Consider the following 21625-nt stretch of genomic DNA (forward strand, 5'->3'; position numbering starts at 1 on the left):
GCACAGCTCTAGACACTCATCCTTTCTGGACTCTCTATAGAATGTAGTTCCTCAGGGACCCACTCTTCTCCCATTCGGTTAGCTCCTGGGTGATTCCATCCACTCATAAATCCTAACATCTATTTTGTGTTATTGATAACTAAATTTCTATCTCTCACTTTCATTCTTTTCCAAGTTCCAGATGCATGTACTCATCATAAGAATAAGGTGTTCCAGATTTAACTCTTTACTCCCCTGAAAACCTCTGTATATGCTGCTTCCTTACTCATACTCCTTGGAATATGCCAAACCTTTCCTTATTCCCAGGATGTTCACACGTGTATCCTACTGCTAGAAAGACCGCCTGTTAAATCTTTTTCTGGTCATGCTCTACTATCCTATAGGCTTTCTTGCAGAAAGACTCTTCTGACAATTCAACATAAATCAGGTCCTTCATTTTAATTCAGGCCCCCTCTTCTCCCCACACACAGAATTTATCATCATTTGTCATTGTATATTTATTTGTGTGGGATAAAATTGGTCGTGATCACCATGCCTGTTTGGTTTTTAAGCTGAGTGAATTTAGAAAACATATGTTTTCTGTCTGATTCTCTCATTCATTCTCAGTGCCACACTTAGTGCTAGACAGAATAGCTTATTATTATTTGTTGAATAAATGCAGGCAATAGATGTTTTTCACTAAAACTCTTCTAAGATAAACCTATCCTGCCTTATTTACAGGAAATGGATTTGCTGTCTAATTTGTTGCCTGATTTTAAAATATTTTAATTTTCCTTGTGTTAAAGCAATTTATTATTTTTTTCTGGTCCATTAAAAAATACATGGAGAAAAATCCAAGAGAAAGAAACTGGTTATCATTTCTCCATTCCAAAAACACAAATTAGGTTGAAACAGTAAGTTGTCACAGAAATTAAATTACCAAAGTCAAAATCTCTAAATTTAACCAGGGTAAAATCTATAGTATGAAAAAGACTTATTATGCAAATGTTTTGTCATTGTCACTCACACATTAGGACTGACTCTCTTGTGTTAGAGATCTTCATGCTCATTTTTCTTGATTAGTTAGAAATTACATGTAGAAATTACATTTTCTTATTTTTAAAATATTGAAAGTTCTTTCATATAAATAATAACATATATATTAAAAGTTATATTAATATATTAAAAATAATAGTCACTGATTCTTATTACCCAGTATCATATTTTCACTTAGACATATTTTCTTTTTAAAGGCAAACATATCACACCCTATTTAAATTACACGGTCCAAAGTTATATGTTAGTATAAGAAAAAACTTAAATAATTTTAGATATCATTTCCTACAACCAGAGAGAAAAAAGCTAAGACTGCAAAGAAAAATTGAATTCAAAAACATGAAATGCAACCTTGTACTATTAGAGTCACAAATTGTTGCTTTGAGAGACTAAAAAAGTATGATGATCTTATGTACATGATTGCTCTGCTCTTATACTTCCTTGAAGATTGAAAAATTAAAAACTGCAAAGCAGTTTACACCATAAAAGCAGATGATGTATAAGAGCCACTTAAGTTGCAGAAGTACTACCTGTCATTATATCTCCCACACCACTGAGAGAAATTAGGTGTCTGAAAAGCAATAATGTGCCTTTTACTTGGAATGCTCAGCCTTTAATTTCCTCTCTGTGGAGTAGCTCTAATGTGATGGTGCCTGTCTCTGTTTAATCTGAATATTATACTCTTTCTTTATAAAAGTGAAATATAAAACCCTAAGAAATCTTTTTTCAATTTGCATTTATGCTGTCCATTAAAAATATAGCACTCCCAACCATTTCCATTACATACAAAAATACTTGTTTCCTGCATTTTAAATCTTTGTAACAGGACACTAAAAAGGACTCATTTTTCCTCAGCTTCTATTGAAATGTCAGTGAGACAGAATTGGATACCAAAACGATTGTGAGACTAATATGCATATGGAGCTTTTCAGAGAAAAGGATCCACCACTTTTGAGTTCTAGCGCCTCCCCCAAGAATATAAAAATGAGATCAAAATTTGAAAAGGAGAGATTTTATAAAATAGCTCTATGAGGCTCTTATCTTACTGGTCAGGGCTTGGAAAAATTAGAACATGTAAATATGTCCATCTTAGTCTAGATCAAGGACTCATGGCTGAGCCACATCTTAACAACCTATAGTGGAATTATGGATGGATGTCTGAATTCCAACCCCTCACCTATTTGCTCAGGAATTCTAGAGTGGAGATTAAATGTTACAGGTATCACTGATTTAGCAACAGAGCCCAGAAAATTTCCAGAGTTTGTTGAATTGTTGAATGTTTCCATTGGGTCTTTTGTCCGTGGTGGGGTTACCATGGCTATCTTCAATAGGGCTAAGTGAATCTTAGGAAAAAGAGATTTTGTTCCACCGAATCACCCAGTAGATGCCAAAGAGGCCGAACACTACTGAGTGACTTTCACTTACTTACTTATTTATGAAAAAGAAGGAAATTCACTGTTTATGAAAACATGGTTGGTCCTTGAGGACATTATGCCAAGTGAAATAAACCAGACAGAGAAAGATAAATACACTGTGATTTCACTTATATTTGGAATCTAAATGACAAAACAAAAAACCAAAAACAGAGATACAGAGAATAGACTGGTGGTTGCCGGAGGCTGGGTTGAGGGTGGGCAAAATGGGTGAAGGTGGCCAAAAGATGCAAACTTCCAGTGAAAAATCCATTAATTGCTGGAAAAGTACATCATTTACAACATGATGACAACACTTAATAATACTGTATTGTAAAGTGAAGGTTGCCAAGACATGGGTTTGGGTGGACTCCGGGAGTTGGTGATAGACAGGGAGGCCTGGCGTGTCTCATGGAAAAAGAGCCTCGTAGGCTGCAGTCCATGGGGTCGCAAAGAGTCAGACATGACTGAGCTGAACTGAAGAGAGGTAATTCTAAAAAGTTCTTATCACAAGAATACAAATTTTTAACTATGTTTACTAAATGAATGTTAACTAGACTTATTGTAAGTATTAGTCGCCCAGTCGTGCCCTACTCTTTGTGACCCCTTGGACTGTAGCCTACCAGGCTCTTTTGTCCATGAGATTTTCCAGGCAAGGATACTGGAGTGGGTTGCCATTTCCTAGACTTACTGTAGATCATTCCAATCTGTAGAAATATTAAGTGATATGTTATACACTTGAGAGTACCATGATATTATAGGTCAATTATATCTCAATTTTAAAGGTTAAATAAGTTAAAAAATAAAAATAAATTACATAATTCTGTAAAATTTGACACGATTAATGTTAAAAAACAAAAACGTAAGCAAAATATTTGAAACTATTTTCCTTTAGAATGGGTAGAATTACCATAAAACACACCAACTTTATTCAAAGAAACTACTTTGAGAAACCAGCCTTTAACTATGTAGTGAGTTATAGAAAACATATTTATAGGAGTTTCTCATATTTTAGTATCTATTACCTAAATAGAAACTTTATTGTTTTTTCTTCCACTTTTATTGAGATATATTTGACATGCAGTACTAAATAAGTCTTGGAGACAGAAGTGGTAACCCACTCCAGTATTCGTGCCTGGAGAATTCTGTGGACAGAGGAGCCTGGCAGGCTACCATCCATGGGGTTGCAAAGAGTTGGATACAACGAGCAACTGAGCGCACACACACCAACAGATCTTATAAATGGAAGTCTGTACCTTTCAACTGCCTTCATCCAATTTCTTCTCCCTTTCCCCACCCCACCCACCTCTGATGACCACAAATCTAATCCCTTTTTCTATGAGTTAGTGTGTTTGTTTTTGAATTACGATTGACCAATGACTTTGTTAGTTTCTAAGAAACTACTAGTAATTTGACATTTTATACATTATAAAATGATCATTACAGCAAATCGTTACCATTTGTCACCTTACAAAGATAAAATATAATTATTGACTATATTCCCCACACTGTACATTTCGTACCTGTGACTCATTTATTTTGCAACTTGAAGTGTGTACCCTTATCTCCCGTTCCTACTTCTCTCCTTATTATTTCTAATTTAGTCATTCAAGTGAAACAAAATTTTACTGAATAATCTAGGGATATGGTACAGAATAAATGCATAAAGCACATTAAAACACCAAGCTATATCAAGTAAGTTATGATTATGATAGCATTTTTTTTCTGTTTTGTTCTTTGTCATGCATAAAGAATGCCATAAATATTATTTTTAGGAAGAAATAATTTATTCCTTCACTAAAGTCCAAAAGTATTTATCTCTTACTCCTATATGGCTCTTTCTCTTATGTATTGTTGTAACTCATGTTGTGTTATTATCTCCTGGAAAAAAAAAGAAAGCAAATTTCTTGATACCAGGCAAGTTCCTTGTCTTATTCACTATAGGCATATGTTAAAGATATTCTAAGGTAATAGAATAAAGTCCACCACACACAAGTCCAGACCACCACAATAAAGTCTATATTGCAATAAAGCAAGTTACATGGATTTTTTGATTTACCAGTTGCATATAAAAGTTACGTTTATACTATAATGTAGTCTGTTAAGTATGCAACAGCATCATGCCTAAAAAAACAATGTGTGTACCTTAATAAAAAACTTTATTGCTAAAATATGCTAAATATTATCTGAGTCTTCAGTGGGCCATAGTAGTAAATAACATCAAAGATCACTCCCTGATCACAAATCACAATAAATAATAATGAAACAGTTTGAAATATCACAAGAATTACCAAAATGTGACACAAAGACATGAAGTGACCAAATGCTGTTGGAAACACTGTGTTAAAAAGACTTGCTTGATACAAGGTTGCCACAAGTATTCAATTTGTAAAGTCTAAGTGCAATAAAGTAAAGCACAATAAAATGAGGCATACTTGTATTTCCTTCTCTCAGTGTCTTTCAAAGGATGGGTATTGATAAAATTAAAATTATTAAAAGATGAGACTATAAAATGAAGTACCAACCAACAAAGTATTAATCACTTATTTTAAGTAATACCATTCGAGAAGTACATGAGGGATATCTAAACAGATTCTGAAACAGTAACCAGCAATTTTAGGAAAGTAGCCATAATATCACTGAGTTTCACAAAATCGATTTTTAAAATTGTCCAACTGAATTAATTAAATCAATCAATTTAGATTGTTACCTGGCTTCTTTTTTCCTTCGATATTATCTTCCGTGGTGTCTTTTTGGGGGTATTATATCTTTACTATTTGTTAGATCTGATAGGCAAAATTGTTTTATATTTACATGTTATCTCTGAACTTTATTACATATGATAAATACTTTGAAGAAGATTCTATATGTTGTTTAACTCATAAACGGTCTTGTGTGTCTCTGTTTACCTCTTCATGTATGGTTTTTACTATTACAATTTTCATGGTTTAGTTTATATAATAGGACACAATGCTGTTGTTTAGTCATTAAGCCATGTCTGGCTTTTGTGACCCCATGAAATGTAGCCCACCACACTTCACAGTCCATGGGATTTCCAGGCAAGAATACTGGAATGGGTTGCCATTTCCTTCTTCAGGGGATCTTACCAACCCAGGAGTCAAACTGCTATCTCCTGCATTGGGATGATGATTCTTTACTATTGAGCCATTGGGGAAGTAATAGTTGAGTTTAAGTAGGCCAGGCTTATAAAAATCTGAACGAAAATAAAGTTATCCAAACATTACATAGTATTCAACTCTTTCTTTGACTTTGTTTGTGGAAATTCAGACTTGGTTGTTGTTGGCCATATTTTTCCATCTTAATATTCCAAAGAGATTTTAGAGTGATTTACTTTATGAAATGAGAAGAGATTGGATTTTAGACCTTTATGTTGACCCACTCTTCAACCATTAATGAAATCATTTCCTTCATATTTGGACTCCCTTGTAATCTTATCATTTACTACATGAAGGTGAGATTACTCCATCACATCCTTCATGACTTCCTGAAGGTTTCTAAAGGTATCACCTTTAGATCATCATCTTGGGTAATGGGAATTATATGAGATCACAGGCTCCCATGGTGTTGTGAAAGTTAATAAGGACGAGGATGTCTTTAATTCAAGCTCCTTTTGGAGAGAATTTCTCTCTCTCTTTTTAAAATAGTACTTCTTTTATAGAGACACATAGCTTTTTGTCATTCCCACTGGAAGAATATTGTCTTCAAGGTATTGTTGTATAATGGTGAAATAGTTATCAGCAGTAGTTAAACTGTAAAAACAAAAACACTTCAACAAAAACAAACACCTCAGAAGTATAAAAAATGACAAGAGAGAATATGTGAAAGTGAGCCAGTGATAATACAGCATATGATTCTTAAACATATATGAGGAGGAGAAAGAAAGTGAAAATGAAGTTGCTCAGTCGTGTCTGACTCTTTGCAACCCCATGGACAGTAACCTACCAGGCTCTCTGTCCATGAGATTTTCCAGGCAAGAGTACGAGAGTGGGCTGCCATTTCCTTCTCTAGGGCATCTTCCCAACCCAGGGATCAAACCTAGGTCTCCTGCATTGCAGACAGACACTTTACCGTCTGAGCTACCAGAGAAGAAGATAATCAGACAAAAATAAGTGACACTATCAGAGGGCAAAAGGACATGTTCATGCAGAAATGCTTGATATTACCAAGGGTCTGAACAATCCTTTAACCTCAGTATTCACTGGAGAAACTAAAAGGTCATGCCATACTTGCAGACTGAATATCTCTCTGAAGAGAGGGATATAAAACAATGAACTATGTTTCAATAAAAATAGATTAAGAACTCTTTTAAAACCACATTTGGATTTAATGCATCTTTGCATATTTCAAAGTCAATTCTTTCAATTTGCTTTTGCAGTATCTTTATTGTGTTTCTTATTTTGGCCTCTATTACTTTTTCTCACCATGTTTGTGATAGAAATTGAGAGGACATTTTCACTGTGAAGCTAGAAAATGAAAGTGGTCTCTGAACTGATGTACTTGTAGAGAAATTCAGTATTTCACATAAAACTGTCCTCAGTGTATCAAATATAAAAGCTATGTGACATACTTGAGAAAGTAGGAAAACTAAGACTGTAACTGCTTCTTGTAAGGTGTAAAAATCTGACACATATTCAAATTACCTGTAACATTTTATTCTAACTGGGTGAGCACTGCTAAATAATTTACACTTAAAGCCAATATGCATGGCCTTTCAAATTTATTTTCAGATGAAACATGTGAAGAAACAACTAACATCATATTTTACAGTATATATACTTGTTTAATATAAAGTACAAATCTCTGAAGAAAAATTATAAAATATCATAAGTTATCCATCATTATTTTTAACATTTATTATGCCTTCCGGTGGCTCAGCAAGTAAAGAATCCACCTGCAATACGGGAGGCCTGGGTTCGATCCCTAGGTCAGGAAGATCCCCTGGAGAAGGGAATGGCTAACCATTCCAGTATTCTTGCCTGGCGAACTTCATGGACAGAGGAGCCTGGCAAGCTATAGACCATGTGATCATAGAGAAATGGACATGATTGAGTGACTAACATTTTCACTTTTTATGCATAATTGAGGAACTTTTCCCTTCCTCCCTCTCTTCATCTTTACTTTCCATCTCTCTCTAAATGCATATGTAAATATATATAAAGAAAGAGAAATACACATATGTGTACATGTATGCTCATGTTTATGATGAAGTATAATTAAGCTGTTAACATATTCATAAATAGAATTGAAAAATTTTCTCATGTTCTCCTGCTATTTATAAATATAGCATGATGTTATTAGCCTTATTGTACTTCACTACAAACAGGAACAATCATTTAACTACTTAAAACTTATTTTAAATTTGTTTTAAAGGTTTAAATATTATGAAAGATGAAATATTATGAAAACAACTTTTGAGTTGTTTTGAGCATCTCTTTAATTATAGATGCATTTGATATTATACAGTGTACTTATAGTTATTTACCACATTATAACTAATGCACTATGACAAGTAATTTTATTCATTTATTAAATGCTAATAGATGCCTAAACATATTCTATTTATTGTTATAGAAGCAAAGATATAGCAATACACAAAGAAAAAATAATGCTCCCTTGACTCACGGGTTTTATAATGCAGAGAGGGAGACAGACAAAAAAAGATAAGTATGAATATATATAGTATATTAGATGTTCAGTCATTTATAAAGGAAAATAAAGTAGAAGAGAGTAGGTAGTGACAGAGGAGGGCAATTTACTAGTAAGAAGTTAATACTTGAATAAAGACATAAGGAATACAAAACAATGGGCCAAACAGATATCTGGAAAAGGGAATTTGAGCAACAGGGAACAACAAATGCAAAGGCTTTGAACCAGCAATGAAATACTGCAAGGAATCCACTGTGATGGGAATAGAAAGTGATGACAAAGTGTTGGGAGATAACCTTGAAGAGGTAGCTGGGATTGCAGATCACGGAGGGTTTTGTAGGCTTTCCTGACTGCGTATTTTGTTCTGACTGATACTGGAAACCTCAGAGGCTTTTGCACAGATAGTGAAATCTCCAATTTGCTTTGTAACAGGATATCTCTGGCAGTTAAGATGAAAATCAACAGAAGAGGACCAAGAGTTACATCAGATTTAAAAAGGTACTTGCAATTTCCCAGGTGAGAAATGTCTGTGATATGACATGGTGGTAGTAGAAGTATTAGAAAGAGGTAAAAAGTCTAGTCCTATTTTAAAAGTTGAGCTAAGAAAATATTGTTGAAAGACTGGAAGTCATAAAGAAGAGAAGGAAAGTGTTCTAGGTGACTCCAAAATTTGACCTGAACTATCAGAGAGATGGAAAAATCATGAGTTAATATGAGGAGATTTTGGAACCAAGGGGCCAAGATTAGAATTCACTTTTGAAAATGGTGAATTTGAGATGCAATTGATATTTGGATTGAGGTGGAATTTGAGATGAAAATGGTGAAGAGATATTGAGTGTTTGCTTAAATGTGAGTCTAATGTTCATGGGCAAGGCCAAGGAAAGAGATGCGATTTGGGGATTCAACAGAGGCTGGCTTGGTGGTGAAAGAATCCACCTGCAATGCAGGAGACCCAAATTTGATCCCTGAGTCAGGAAGATCCCTTGGAGGAGGACATGACGACCCACTTCAGTATTCTTGCCTGGAGAATCCTATGGACAGAGGAGCCTGGTGGGCTACAGTCCATAAGGTCACAGAGAGTCAGACACGACTGAAGCGACTTAGCACGCAAACACAGTGGAAGGATGGTTTTTAATGCCATAGACTGGATGAGACCATCAAGAGATTAAGTGACATAAAAGTGAAGAGACTCAAGATTTGAACCCTGGAGGCACCAGCAATAAAAGTTTAGAGAGATAAGTAGGAATAAGCAAAGGCCATTAAATAAATGATCAGAGATACAAAAGGAAATGAGGAAATCATACTATTCCTAAAACCTCATGAATGTTTTAGGAGGTGAGAGTGATCAGAGTCTTCAAATTCTACTTCTAGATCAAGATGAGATTTGAAATAAAGTTGTATGCAAATGATTCAACAACCAGTTGACTAAGTTTTTCATTAAATACTCACTGAGGTTATTTCTAAAGGAAGAATACATTTGCCAGTGTTTATTTGACTTTAAATAAAACTTTAAAACATAAATAACATTTTAATATGTAAAAAAGAAAATGTAGGTTATTTTTTAAATGACAGGTAAAAATATCAGCATCTTGTCACTTTGATATAAAAATGTAAAAATATATTTCATCTTGACTGTTAGCAATAATGTCCAAAAAAAAATCTTATCTTTAAACAATAAATGTTAAAACAATATTTTAAAAACATCATATGAGCATAATTGAGCTATGTGGATATAAAAATGATCTTCTGGGATGCATTATATAAATCATGGAGTTTGAATTAGCCCAATATATTAACATATAAATGAAATTCCCAGCCCAGTTAAACAAAACCTATATTACAGACATCACCATATTTTAATCAATGGATGTTTCCAATTTGAAAAACATTTTTCATTGTTCTGACTATGAAAGGACTATAGCTATTTTATAGTGAGTTCATAATCTAATTCTAACCCACGAGTCCAATTTCATCCAATTCCTGCATCTCTCTGCCTAGCCCATCCACATTTTACATGAAACTTATTGTCTTCTGAGCATAAATCCTAAATCCATTTAAAACTATCTGCTTTTGTGACATGATCCCAGCTAACTTTAAGAAACAAGTAACCTATTCATCATCTCTCATTTCCTCAGTAATTTCTTGAACACGCTTCTCTAACTAAGGCTTCTGCTCCTGTGTTAAGCATTGTCAGCATTGCAAATGCTCTTCCTGGCTTACATAGTCCAAATCTGTTTCCTTTGTCCTCAAAGGTCTTAGATTTCATTGCATTTTGTGCCTTTTGTCCTCGTCTTGTTGACTGAAAACCTGCCCTGTGCTGTGCAGAACCACAATTCTATAGAGGACACACAGGGATTGGATGCTAAGTTAAAGTTCTTGCTCTTTGTAGGCTATGTGTGAGATATTGGTGTATTATCTGTTTTGTTGAAGGCAGGCCTTATTCAAAATCTTCTTGTAGTCTCTTCCTGGATTCATGCCTATTTTATGGATTTCCTTCAACTTCATATAATTTTGTATTGCCCCTTAATGACTTACACATGAAGCAAGCATTGAGCAAAACTATCAAATATTAAAGTGAAACGAGTAACGAAATGCTCCCCCTGTCTCAGTTAGCGGGTCAGTGCACCCATTTTCCAGTTGCTATGAATGAGGGTGTTCATAGCTAATGACTACCCTTCTTCTACAATGGACTGCTCATTGGACTTGCCTAACTGAAGTTGCTTCCTCAGGGAAGTTACTTCCTCTCTCCCTCTAAGATTGACTGGCACTGAGGTACAAAGATCCAGCTCCTTTTGTTGTTTCGTTTTCTTTTTTTGCTTCATTGAAAGACAACTAGACTGGCTGGGTCATACTCCAGAGCACTCTCCCCCTACTCCCCAATTTCCAAACTCAACAACATGTGTATATACAGAACAATAATACACAATACGGGGCGGCGGAGGGGGGGGGGGAAGATCCAAAATAATGTGTATGTTATGGGACTGTTTTTTTTTTTTTTTGTAAAAGACAGAATATAAACATCGCTGTTGTTGTTGTTTGGTCACGCAGTCATGTCCAACTTTTCTGCAACCCCATGGACTGCAGACTACTAGGCGTCTCTGTTCATGTGATTTTCTAGGCAAGCATACTGGAGTGGGTTGCCATTTCTTCTTCAGGAGATCTTTCTGACCCAGGGATCGAACCTGTGTCTCCTGCATTGGCAGGCAGATTCTTTACCACTGAGCCACCAGGGAAGCCTCAGTATAAACATGTTTCTGTAAACATAGAATATCTCTAGAAATATACACGGGGAGAAAATAAAACATACTTCTATTTGAGTGTTTGAGATATTAAGAGAAAAATAAAGAAGAAAATATATTCCTTTTTTTTTAAATTTCAAACTTTTTATTTTGTGTTGGAGTATAATCAGTTAACAATGTTGTGGTAGTCTTAGGTGAACAGTGATGGGACTCAGCCCTACATATAATATAGATGTATCCATTCTCCCATAAACCCCCCTCCCATCTAGGCTGACACACAGCATTGATCAGAGTTCCATGTGCTACACAATAGTCTCTGTTAGTAAAATACTGTACTATGTGCATGTATTACTTATTCAAAAGTATTAGTACTGTTTTAATTTTCAAAGGTGACTGATTTTATCAGTAGGTGTTTTCACTTTGTGTCCAAGGCTAGCCACTATTAGGAATCAGAGACAACGTCATAAAAAATCAAATTGTGACTCCTTTGTTTGAGATAGTTTTGGCTATAATTCAGACACCTGATGGGTTGGAAAGCATCACAAGTTCAGATCAGCATTTCGGGGAGCTCGGGTGTGAGTCTGGCAGTGATTTTTATGAATCTGGGACGTTGGAACCTATCTGCTCCACGGAACAAGCTTCAGTCTTCAGCCAGGTGATCAGTGAAGAGCTGTTAGTTTGGCAAATGGCTAACTGATGAATTATATACATTTTATGAATTATATTTTTAAAGTTCAAACTTATGCTTGTATAATGTGAAAAATACCTTGCATCTAAAGGAATTGCATAGGAAAGAATCTATGGGGAGGAGAAATACATCAGACAAAGAGGAAAATATTAAAAAATTTAAATCACATGCCAAAATATAAGCAAAATTTGATTTACTTAATCAAAATATATTGAAAATAAGGATTGTGGAAGTGATTCAATAGGGATCTATTAAGATTTCCAAGATATTTACTGAAACTCAGATTTAGCTGTTGGAAATCCAATGAAATTCAATCAATATATACATATTCATTTTGCTTTATTTTTAGTTTTATAGTACTATCCAAGCCTTGACGTCAACTGTGCCATTAAACAGGGCTGAGTATAATAGGTATGAAAAATGTCACCTGGATAGGGATTTGGAAAATAATTTTTAGCTATATGAGTTTAGATTAAATGCTATAAAAATATAGTGCTTTAACCTTAAACATGCTGAGGATAATGATTGTTTAGACACTTTCTGAGACAAATATCATATACTATGTCATCTATTCCTATTAGATACACAGAATAGTGGCTCTGAATGTATAAATGTCTTTTATCTCAAATATTTTGTTACAAAGCTTTTAACTTTTTAACATGCATTTATAGGGCTTTAATTTAATTTACAAGGAGATTTTACATGTCAAATATGTATCTGGCTGTCTGCTAAGGCATATAAATGTGTAAAATGTTATTTTTAACAAAAGAGCTTCATAATCTAGAGGGGAATAAGACATACTAATATGAAAGAGCATTATGAAGTCATTACCCATGTAAAGAATGTAAAAATTTTGCATTATTACTGAGAGATTGTAAAAGACATAATAGGCAGCCCAGGTTACTGAAATATTTATATATTCCATTATATCTTACAGGAAACCCAAACAAACTTTTTGGCCAACGCTTTAAAATATTCTCAATAGTATACTTCAAGGGACAGAATTTCAAGAAATTCTTTTTTTTTTTTTTTTTTAATTTCTGGTTAGCTAAAAAACTCACAGTGTAAAATGTAAATCTGTTTTGAAATCCTTGGGTTTTTTCCTGATTTGATATCACTTTTTATTACATGTTCCATCCTATTTCAACAAGTGGTGCTGGGGAAACTGGCCAACTATATGCAAAAGAACGAAACTAGAACACTTTATAACACTATACACAAAAATAAATTCAAAATGGATTAAAGACTTAAATGTAAGAATAGAAACTATAATACTCTTAGAGGAAAACATAGGTAGAATACTCTTTAACATAAATTGCAGCCAGATCCTCTATGACCCACCTCCCAGAGTAATGGAAACAAAAATAAACAAATGGGATCTAATTAAAATTAAAAACTTTTGTACCTCAAAGGAAGGTGAAAGGACACCCCTCAGAATGGGAGAAAATAGCAAACAAAACAACTGACAAATAATCAATCTCCAAATATACAAGCAGCTCATGCAGCTCAATACCAGAAAAACAAGCAACCCAATCAAAAAGTGGGCAGAAGACCTAAACAGACATTTCTCCAAAGATATACAGAGAGCTAATAACACATGAAAAAAATGCTCAATATCACTCATTGTTAGAGAAATGCAAACCAAAACCACAATGAGGTATCATCTCACACTGGTCAGAATGTCCATCATCAAAAAGTCTACAAACAATAAATGCTGGAGAGGGTATGGAGAAAAGGGAAACTTCTTACACTGTTGGTGGGAATGAAAACTATACAGCTGGATACTGTGGAGATTCCTTAAAAAGCTGGGAATAAAACTGCCATACAACTCAGCCTACAAAGGTCTGTATAGTCAAAGCTATGGTTTTACCAGTAGTCACATATGGATGTGAGAGCTGGACAATTTTTTTAAAAAGGCTGAGCACCAAAGAATTGATGCTTTTGAACTGTGGTGATGGAAAAGACTCTTGAGAGTCCCTTGGACTGCAAGGAGATCAAACCAGTTAATCCTAAAGGAAATCAGTCCTGAATATTCATTGGAAGGACTGATGCTGAAGCTGAAGCTCTGATACCTTGGTCACATGATGTGAAAAGCCAACTCACTGGAAAAGAACTTGATGCCGCAAAAGATTGAAGGCAGAAGGAGAAGGGGGCAACAGAGGATGAGATGGTTGGATGGCATCACCAACTCAATCGACATGAGTTTGAGCAAACTCTAGGAAATGGTGAAGGACAGGGAAGCCCAGCATTCTGCAGTTCAGAATGGATTTTGGGGTTGCAAAGTGTTGGACACATCTGAGCGACCGAACAACCACCACCCAGCAACCCCACTGCTGTGTATATGCCCAGAGGAAACCATGTCATTTTAAATAGAGGGAGATACTATTTTATACAGCAGAATTAAAACTACAAGTGCCATCTCCACTGAAAATGAAGAGAGCTAAAAACCACAAAACACAAATTAGATGGTGGAGCTGCCAGAACAGAGGAGATAAAGCTAGACAAATGGATGTGGAAGCAGAGAGAGAGTCTCTGGACTAGGATCTCAGAAAAGAGCTGGAATAGTACCACTCTCAAAAGTGAGGCAAAGTCTATGTTTACAACAGATGTCGGTATTGTCTGTAGGAGATTTTCTGAATGCTATTTTGGCCTAAGATGCAGTAGAAATAGACCTAAATGAGGAATACAATAGGCAGGCCATAGTTGGTTCACAGGAAAATTTTTCCTGCAAGTTGTGAGAAATAAACACTGAATTTTGAATCGCCCCACAGCTACATAACTTAGGTAACTGGGTCAGGGTTGGGGGGGATGAGAGCTAAATGCACTCAATAGGCCTATACAACATAAGTCTAGGACGCAACAACAATGCTCTGTTATCTAACTCGAAACACAGTCCCCCTCCTGTTCCCACCTCTCTCTCTCTCTCTCTCTCTCTCACACACACACACTCATCTCCTAAGCACGCCCCACCACACACACAAGTTAAACACACCTATATACTTCTCGCTTACAAATAGCCAGTCCTGGAAGAGTACTTAACTATTTCAAAGAATAATATAATCCAAGAAGCAGCCAGGATAAGATCTATACTAATGTACTAGAAAGAAAGAGAGAGAGGAGGGAAGGAGGAAAAACCGAACTGGAGGGAGAGAAGAAAAGGTGGGTCGGTGGGCAGGAGGGAACAGGAAAAACCCATACCAGAAGACAAAGCTTGGTAGAAAATATTGCCAAGACAAGAAATCTGAAAAAGGCATTACTAGAACCTTACAGAGCAATAACATATTGGCCTGTATGGGGCTAGAGTACAAATTAGAAACACCTGCCAGGGAAGAACTACTGAGGTGACAGAAAGAGATATAAAAAGTGAGAAGTCAAAGCAGCGGAGGAAAAAAATGATCATTAAAAAACAGAGAAGTTCAGGGACTTCCCTGGTGGCCCAGTGGTTAGGAAGCCACCTGCCAACACAGGGGACACGGGTTCAATCCTTGGCCCGAGAACTACCAACCCACATACCACAGGGCAATTAAGCCCGTGCGCCCACCACAACTACTGAGCCTTTGCGCCCTAGAGCCTGCCTGCCACCCAGGAGAGGCCACGGGGGCAGGAAGCCTGAGCTCCACAACCAGAGAGCAGCCCCCACCTCACCACTACTAGAGAAAGCCCATGTACGGCCACAAAGAACCAGCACAGCCAAGATTAAATTTAAAAAAATAAATAGAAAAAATTGGCAATGAATGAAAAAACCGAGATGCTTCTATAATCCCTGGAAATGAAGTCTAGAGATGACAAAAATTTTTTCAAAAAACTAAAATGATATGAGACAAAGCAAGGACTAAAGTGATAAATAGCATAATTATAGAGATGAGCAAATAAGATCTAGCATATACATAACTGACCTCTCCAAAAAAGCAATTTAGTCAAATTTTCCAGATATATCTTCAAATGGAAAAGATACAGTATATCTCCCCCCCAAAGAAACAAGTACATTAAAAAAAATACATATGTTAATAAATTACTAGACATCAAAGATTTTTAAATGTCAATTAAAATTTTAGATATATTTTATGATCAGGACTTAGAGGCTTCAAAAACCCAGAGACACATTTCAGGGTAATTTTGGAACTTTTTCCATTGGCACATTAGAGTCTATATCCACACCGATTTGGGAAAATCATATTAAGAAATGAACACAAAAATTTCTTGTTTACCATTTCACTATGACACATGGTTTCTGATTAGGCATTTACTAAACATTTGCAGAAGTAACACATCAATAATGGTTTGGAAAATTAATTTACTCTAAAATGAACTGGATTATTTTAGTACTCCTCTTGTCTGGTAAATTGTCAAAGCATAAGTACCTGCTTTTAACCTATAACAGAGTTTCTACAATTCAATGTAATTACTGGATAAAACTACCAGGAACTCTAGCACCCATCTAATCAAAACACCAATTTAAATAAGTAGTGTAGAGAATTTACATAAAAGATATGCATTTACTACCTTTTAACTTATTTTCTTACATTTGCTTTTTAATCATGGAAAATAATGTGATTTGTCTTACACATGTACTGAGTTTGGCCCCTTGTAGTGCTTACAGAAATGTATGCTGATATTGATACCACAAGTCTTTAATTAAGGTGTTATAAGAAAGGGTCCTTTGACATTAAAATTACAGTGTCTATTGCTTAGAGAAGAGCAAGGGAAAATTTCTTAGGTCATATTAAGAAATAATGTATACAGCTCTTTGCAAAATAAATTGAATAGAGACAGTTGGATACTGACAGATCTCCAAGAGCAGATAAGAGTTTTGAACTAAGACTTGAGAAAGGAATGCATACCAACCAATACAACTCATAAAAAGGACAAAGGCACTTTATGCACAACAGCCTGTAACAAGGAGTATTTCCATTTACAGTGGGTCATTTGTCTAATTTTAAGCAGCAAATGATGGAATGTCTGGACATTAATGTCTGTGAACTTGAGATCCTGCCAGGATGCCTAATCTAAGCCCCCTCATGACAACATCCAAAAAAACAAATCTCTGCTTCCTTTGTTGGTGCTGTTTGTTGAAATGCAACTTTTCCAACAGTCTTTACATTTTTGTAAATATGGACAAAAAACAACCTCACATCATTTGTAGTTAACATCCATAGAATCTTGTTATGCCAGACACAGGTCATAAACTTAACATTTTAAAGTGTTTTCTAATTTTTGTCTGTCTCAAATCACTTGTCTCTATCGCTGTCTCTCAAATTAAAATTAATATAATACCATCACAAACATTGTATAATGTAATATATACCAATTTTTTTAAAAGTTATATTGATTTGAGAACTAACCAACTTTTTACAGTTAAATGTCAGTAACAATAGCTTAACTTTTAAGGCATTTTGCAGGATGTTAAAATTTCTGCTAAGTAGATCAACTTTCTACCAGGCAAGCACTACAGTGTGCTAGGGCTTTCAAGTCTTAGGAAATAACGGGGGCTGATAAAAACTAGTGCTCAGAGGGCAGACAGGTGAGGACATCAACTGACAGAGAAGGTAATGGTTTATGGGTATTTGTTAGGACAATATTGCTTAGGTCTTTATAGGCTTCTTTAACTATACAGTGTACTGTATTAACTCAAGTATTTCCAAATGCTTGACTATATGATTACCCAAAAGCCACTTGGACCTCATGGGGGAAATGATACATGTGTATTAATCTTCTTTGTATTTCTTTTTAATTAAAAAACAAATCCCAGGGAGATAAATAATAAGGCCACAGAAATGTAGAAATGGAAACCAAGTCAGTGCTGACATTGCCTGTGTTTTAAACTTTCAAAAATAGAGAAATAATAAGGTTGAATTAAGTGAACTACTTTAATAATCCTTTGAATTATAGACTTATGAAATCTTAAAGCCCTAAAAGGAAGACTCTCCTAATACATACACAAAAGTGATTAATGATTGCATGTCACCTGTGTTAGGTGTTATATGAAGGGAAATGATTGTTTAACTGGGGAGAAGGGTGGTGGGTATGAAAAAAAAAATCAATGCAAAAGTTAGCAAATTTTAAAAAGAAAAGGAGAAATGGGAGAAAGGAATGGATGGAGGAAATAAAAAAAGGAAAGCAATGACACTTAAGTTGGAATTTATAGACTAAAAATGAAAAGGAAGACGAGATTAACTTTAGGCTCAAAACAAAAGCAATGGAGGAATGAAAATTTATGGTGATTTAAGGACTGTAAGTAGAACAAGGTAGTTAAATATAAAGGCTGCAGAAAGAAAACTATAGTTAAATACAAGAAGCTAAATTGGAGCAAACTGTGAAAGGCTGTACTGGCTATGTAAAAGTGCTTTGTTATACTTGCTGCAGCAAATGAAGCAACATTAAATGGCTTTAAATTGAGAGGTAATACCTTATTTACCATTTATTTTTATGAGTATCAATAACATGCTATTTAATTTAACATAGTATTAATGAAACTCTATATAAAATAAAACATATTCCATGTTGATTTTAAATCAAATACCTCCTGTCTCCTTTTCCTTATACACCCATCATCACCTCAAGCCTCTCAACTGGTTTTCCTGCCTCCATTTTTGACCTTTTCAAATTCATCCTGGAGAATTCAGTAACAAAATTCTTCCTAAACAGAAATATTCCATCTTATCTTTAAAAGAAACTTCAGTGGCTTTTCTTTGTGCCCATAAAGAAGAACAAACTACTTTTAAAATGTTCATTCTAATCTCAAACATTGGCACTATCTGCTGCTTCACTCCACACTGCTACCCTCTGGGTCTAAGCTCTAACTGTAGTTATTTCTCAGTATTTTTAACCACCAGGTCTTCATTTTCCTGGTCTTTGCCTTAAATACATCACACACTCTTTGCCACATTCAATCATCAAACAATTTTGACATCTAAACCCCACTATACAGATGAGGAAACTTAAAAACACATAATTTGGTAACTTACCAAAATCACAAAACGAAGATCAGGATCTCAGCTTGAGGAATTCAACTTCAGAGTCCATACTGGAACTGTGAAAGGAAGTTTCCAGGGAATTTTCTGAAGTGGCGTCCCGGCTAGGTTAAGTGCAATAGGAAAATATTACCCCTGTCGTGGGAAAATAATAATGCACACTTAGAGTTTAATTCTACCCAATACATCATTTGTTTGTATTTGACACTTACAAATACGAGTATGTGAAACTGATCTCAATTCTCTCCTATACTAGACTGATTTCAATGTGTTCTAAAACCTGAGTTCTTTACATCACCATGCATCGTTCTTTCCATAAATCATGTCTTCAGGCCAATAGTTTTGACCCAAAGTAACTGATAAAAGACTTGAAAGTGATAATGCTGGACTTTTTGTGAATAAATAAAGAGTATCATGTTAGATATTAAAGTCAAAGTTTACAAAGGTTTGGGACACTTTCAAGGAAACACACAAGGTAACACAGGATAATTATCAGTGGATGTGCTTTGCTGTTGTGGAGGCATTAGCAGTCACTGGAGTCAGGAGGTTGATAAAAAATTATGAGACTTCCCTGGTGGTCCAGTGGCTAAGACTCCACACTCCCAGTGCAGGGGGCCTGGGTTGCATCCCTGGTCAGGGAATTAGATCCCACGTGCTGCAACTAAAAAGACTTAGCATGCCTCAGCTAAAGATCCTGTGTGCTGCTACCAAGACCTGCACATATTTAAATAAAAATATTTATAAAATGTGCATGAAGATTAGTATGGTAGGCACTGCCATAATTTCAGGGGCTGTGGAGAAAAGTGAAAAGAGTTTTTACATAAAATGTGATCTCTTCAAAATTAAGAGAAAAACACGGTTTAAAAAGACAGCCTTTTGATTTTGTTTTGTTTTTCAGTAATAACCCATTACTTTAACTTATTTATAACTATAAAACAACAACAACAACAACAAGAAGACCATAAGAGCACCTCAAAAGCTAAAAACTGGGACTAACAGTTTCCAGTAAGCCATTTAAAAAGCTTGGAAATTGTCACTCTGTCCTAACAGCAGGTAAAAAGCTAACCTGAAAAATCAACACCACTTAGATCCATAAGAAAAGTAAGCAAAAGTGTCCCCCCATGAACTGGAGAGACAAATGGGCAAATACAGAGAATCATACCTTACCTGAGCAGAAATCCACAAGCTGAAACGTTAATGGAAGCTAGCTTTGGCATACAGCTACCTGAACTGCCATTGATAAATTTCTGGAGGCTCAATGTGGACAACTCTGAGAAATAAAAACTCCAGAGGGTCCAAATCATAGTTAGAGTTTGACCTCTTGCAGTTTTATCAGGTTCTCACAACGAATAATAAGAGAACTTCCCTCATGCTTTCAGCTTCTGCTGGAAAAAGGAACCATGTTGAAGCTTTCCAGAAAGTGCTGTTCTTAACAAGATGTGCCCCCAGGAGAAAGTATTTAAGGACAGACTAACCCAGTTGGGATTTATCAGAGCCTAATTGACCTGAGAGACTAGAAATAGCCAATTCTAGGTCTCTCTAGCCTTCTACCTAGAGGAAGAGACATACCCAAATCCAACCCACTCTGGTCGTCCTGTCCTACCTAAGGGGTGCTGAGAAACACATGTAAATTCACAGTCCAGCGACACGGGTGGCACTAGAAGACTGAGAACTAATAAAACAACTATAGCACACTTCCCCTCCCCCAACACTTTATCACCTCATTACTAAAGGCTTATTTACAGCAGTTCATTTTATCTAGTATGTCAGGTTCAGCTATGAAGGAAATCATTAAGAGATAGTTTAAACGCAAAAATACTGTTGGAAGAGACAGCAAAACTGTGTGTGTGTGTGAGATAAGAATGTTTAAGACCAACTCTCAGCAAATTTCAAGCATACAATACTGTATTATTAACTAGGAACTGAAAGCTCAACCTCTACACCTGTGCCAAATTAAATCTTGGAGGCAGCGTTCTGAGTGCAGTAGAAAAGTATAGCTTTATTGCTTTGCAAAGGGAGACATTCTGCCTCAAAAAACTATGTGTCTCAACCCAGGAGGGTCTGATGAAGAGCATTAAAACAATGATTCAAAGGTAGGGGTCTCTGACAAGATTGGAATGAACACTGAAAACTCACCTTTTCCAGTCCTGTGGCCACTGCTAACTTTTCCAAATTTGCTGGCATGTTGAGTGCAGCAGTTTCACAACATCATCTTTTAGGATTTGAAATAGCTCTACTGGAATTCCATCACCTCCACTAGCTTTGTTCGTAGTGATCCTTCCTAAGGCCCACTTGACTTTGCACTCCAGGATGTCTGGCTCTAGGTGAGTGATCACACCATCGTGGTTATCTGGGTCATGCAGACCTTTTTTGTATAGTCCTTCTGTGTGTGCTCGCCACCTCTTCAGTTTTCATTCCAATCCCAAAGAAAGGCAAAGCCGAAGAATGTACAAACTATTGCACAAATGCTCTCATCTCACATGCTAGCAAAGTAATGCTCAAAATTCTCCAAGTCAGGCTTCAACAGTACGTGAAACATGAAATTCCAGATGTTCAAACTAGAGTTAGAAAAGGCCAAGGAACCAAAGATCAAATTGCCAGCATCTGCTGGAT

The sequence above is a fragment of the Cervus canadensis genome, chromosome 17 (genome assembly GCF_019320065.1).
Source record: "Cervus canadensis isolate Bull #8, Minnesota chromosome 17, ASM1932006v1, whole genome shotgun sequence".
NCBI lineage: Eukaryota > Metazoa > Chordata > Mammalia > Artiodactyla > Cervidae > Cervus > Cervus canadensis.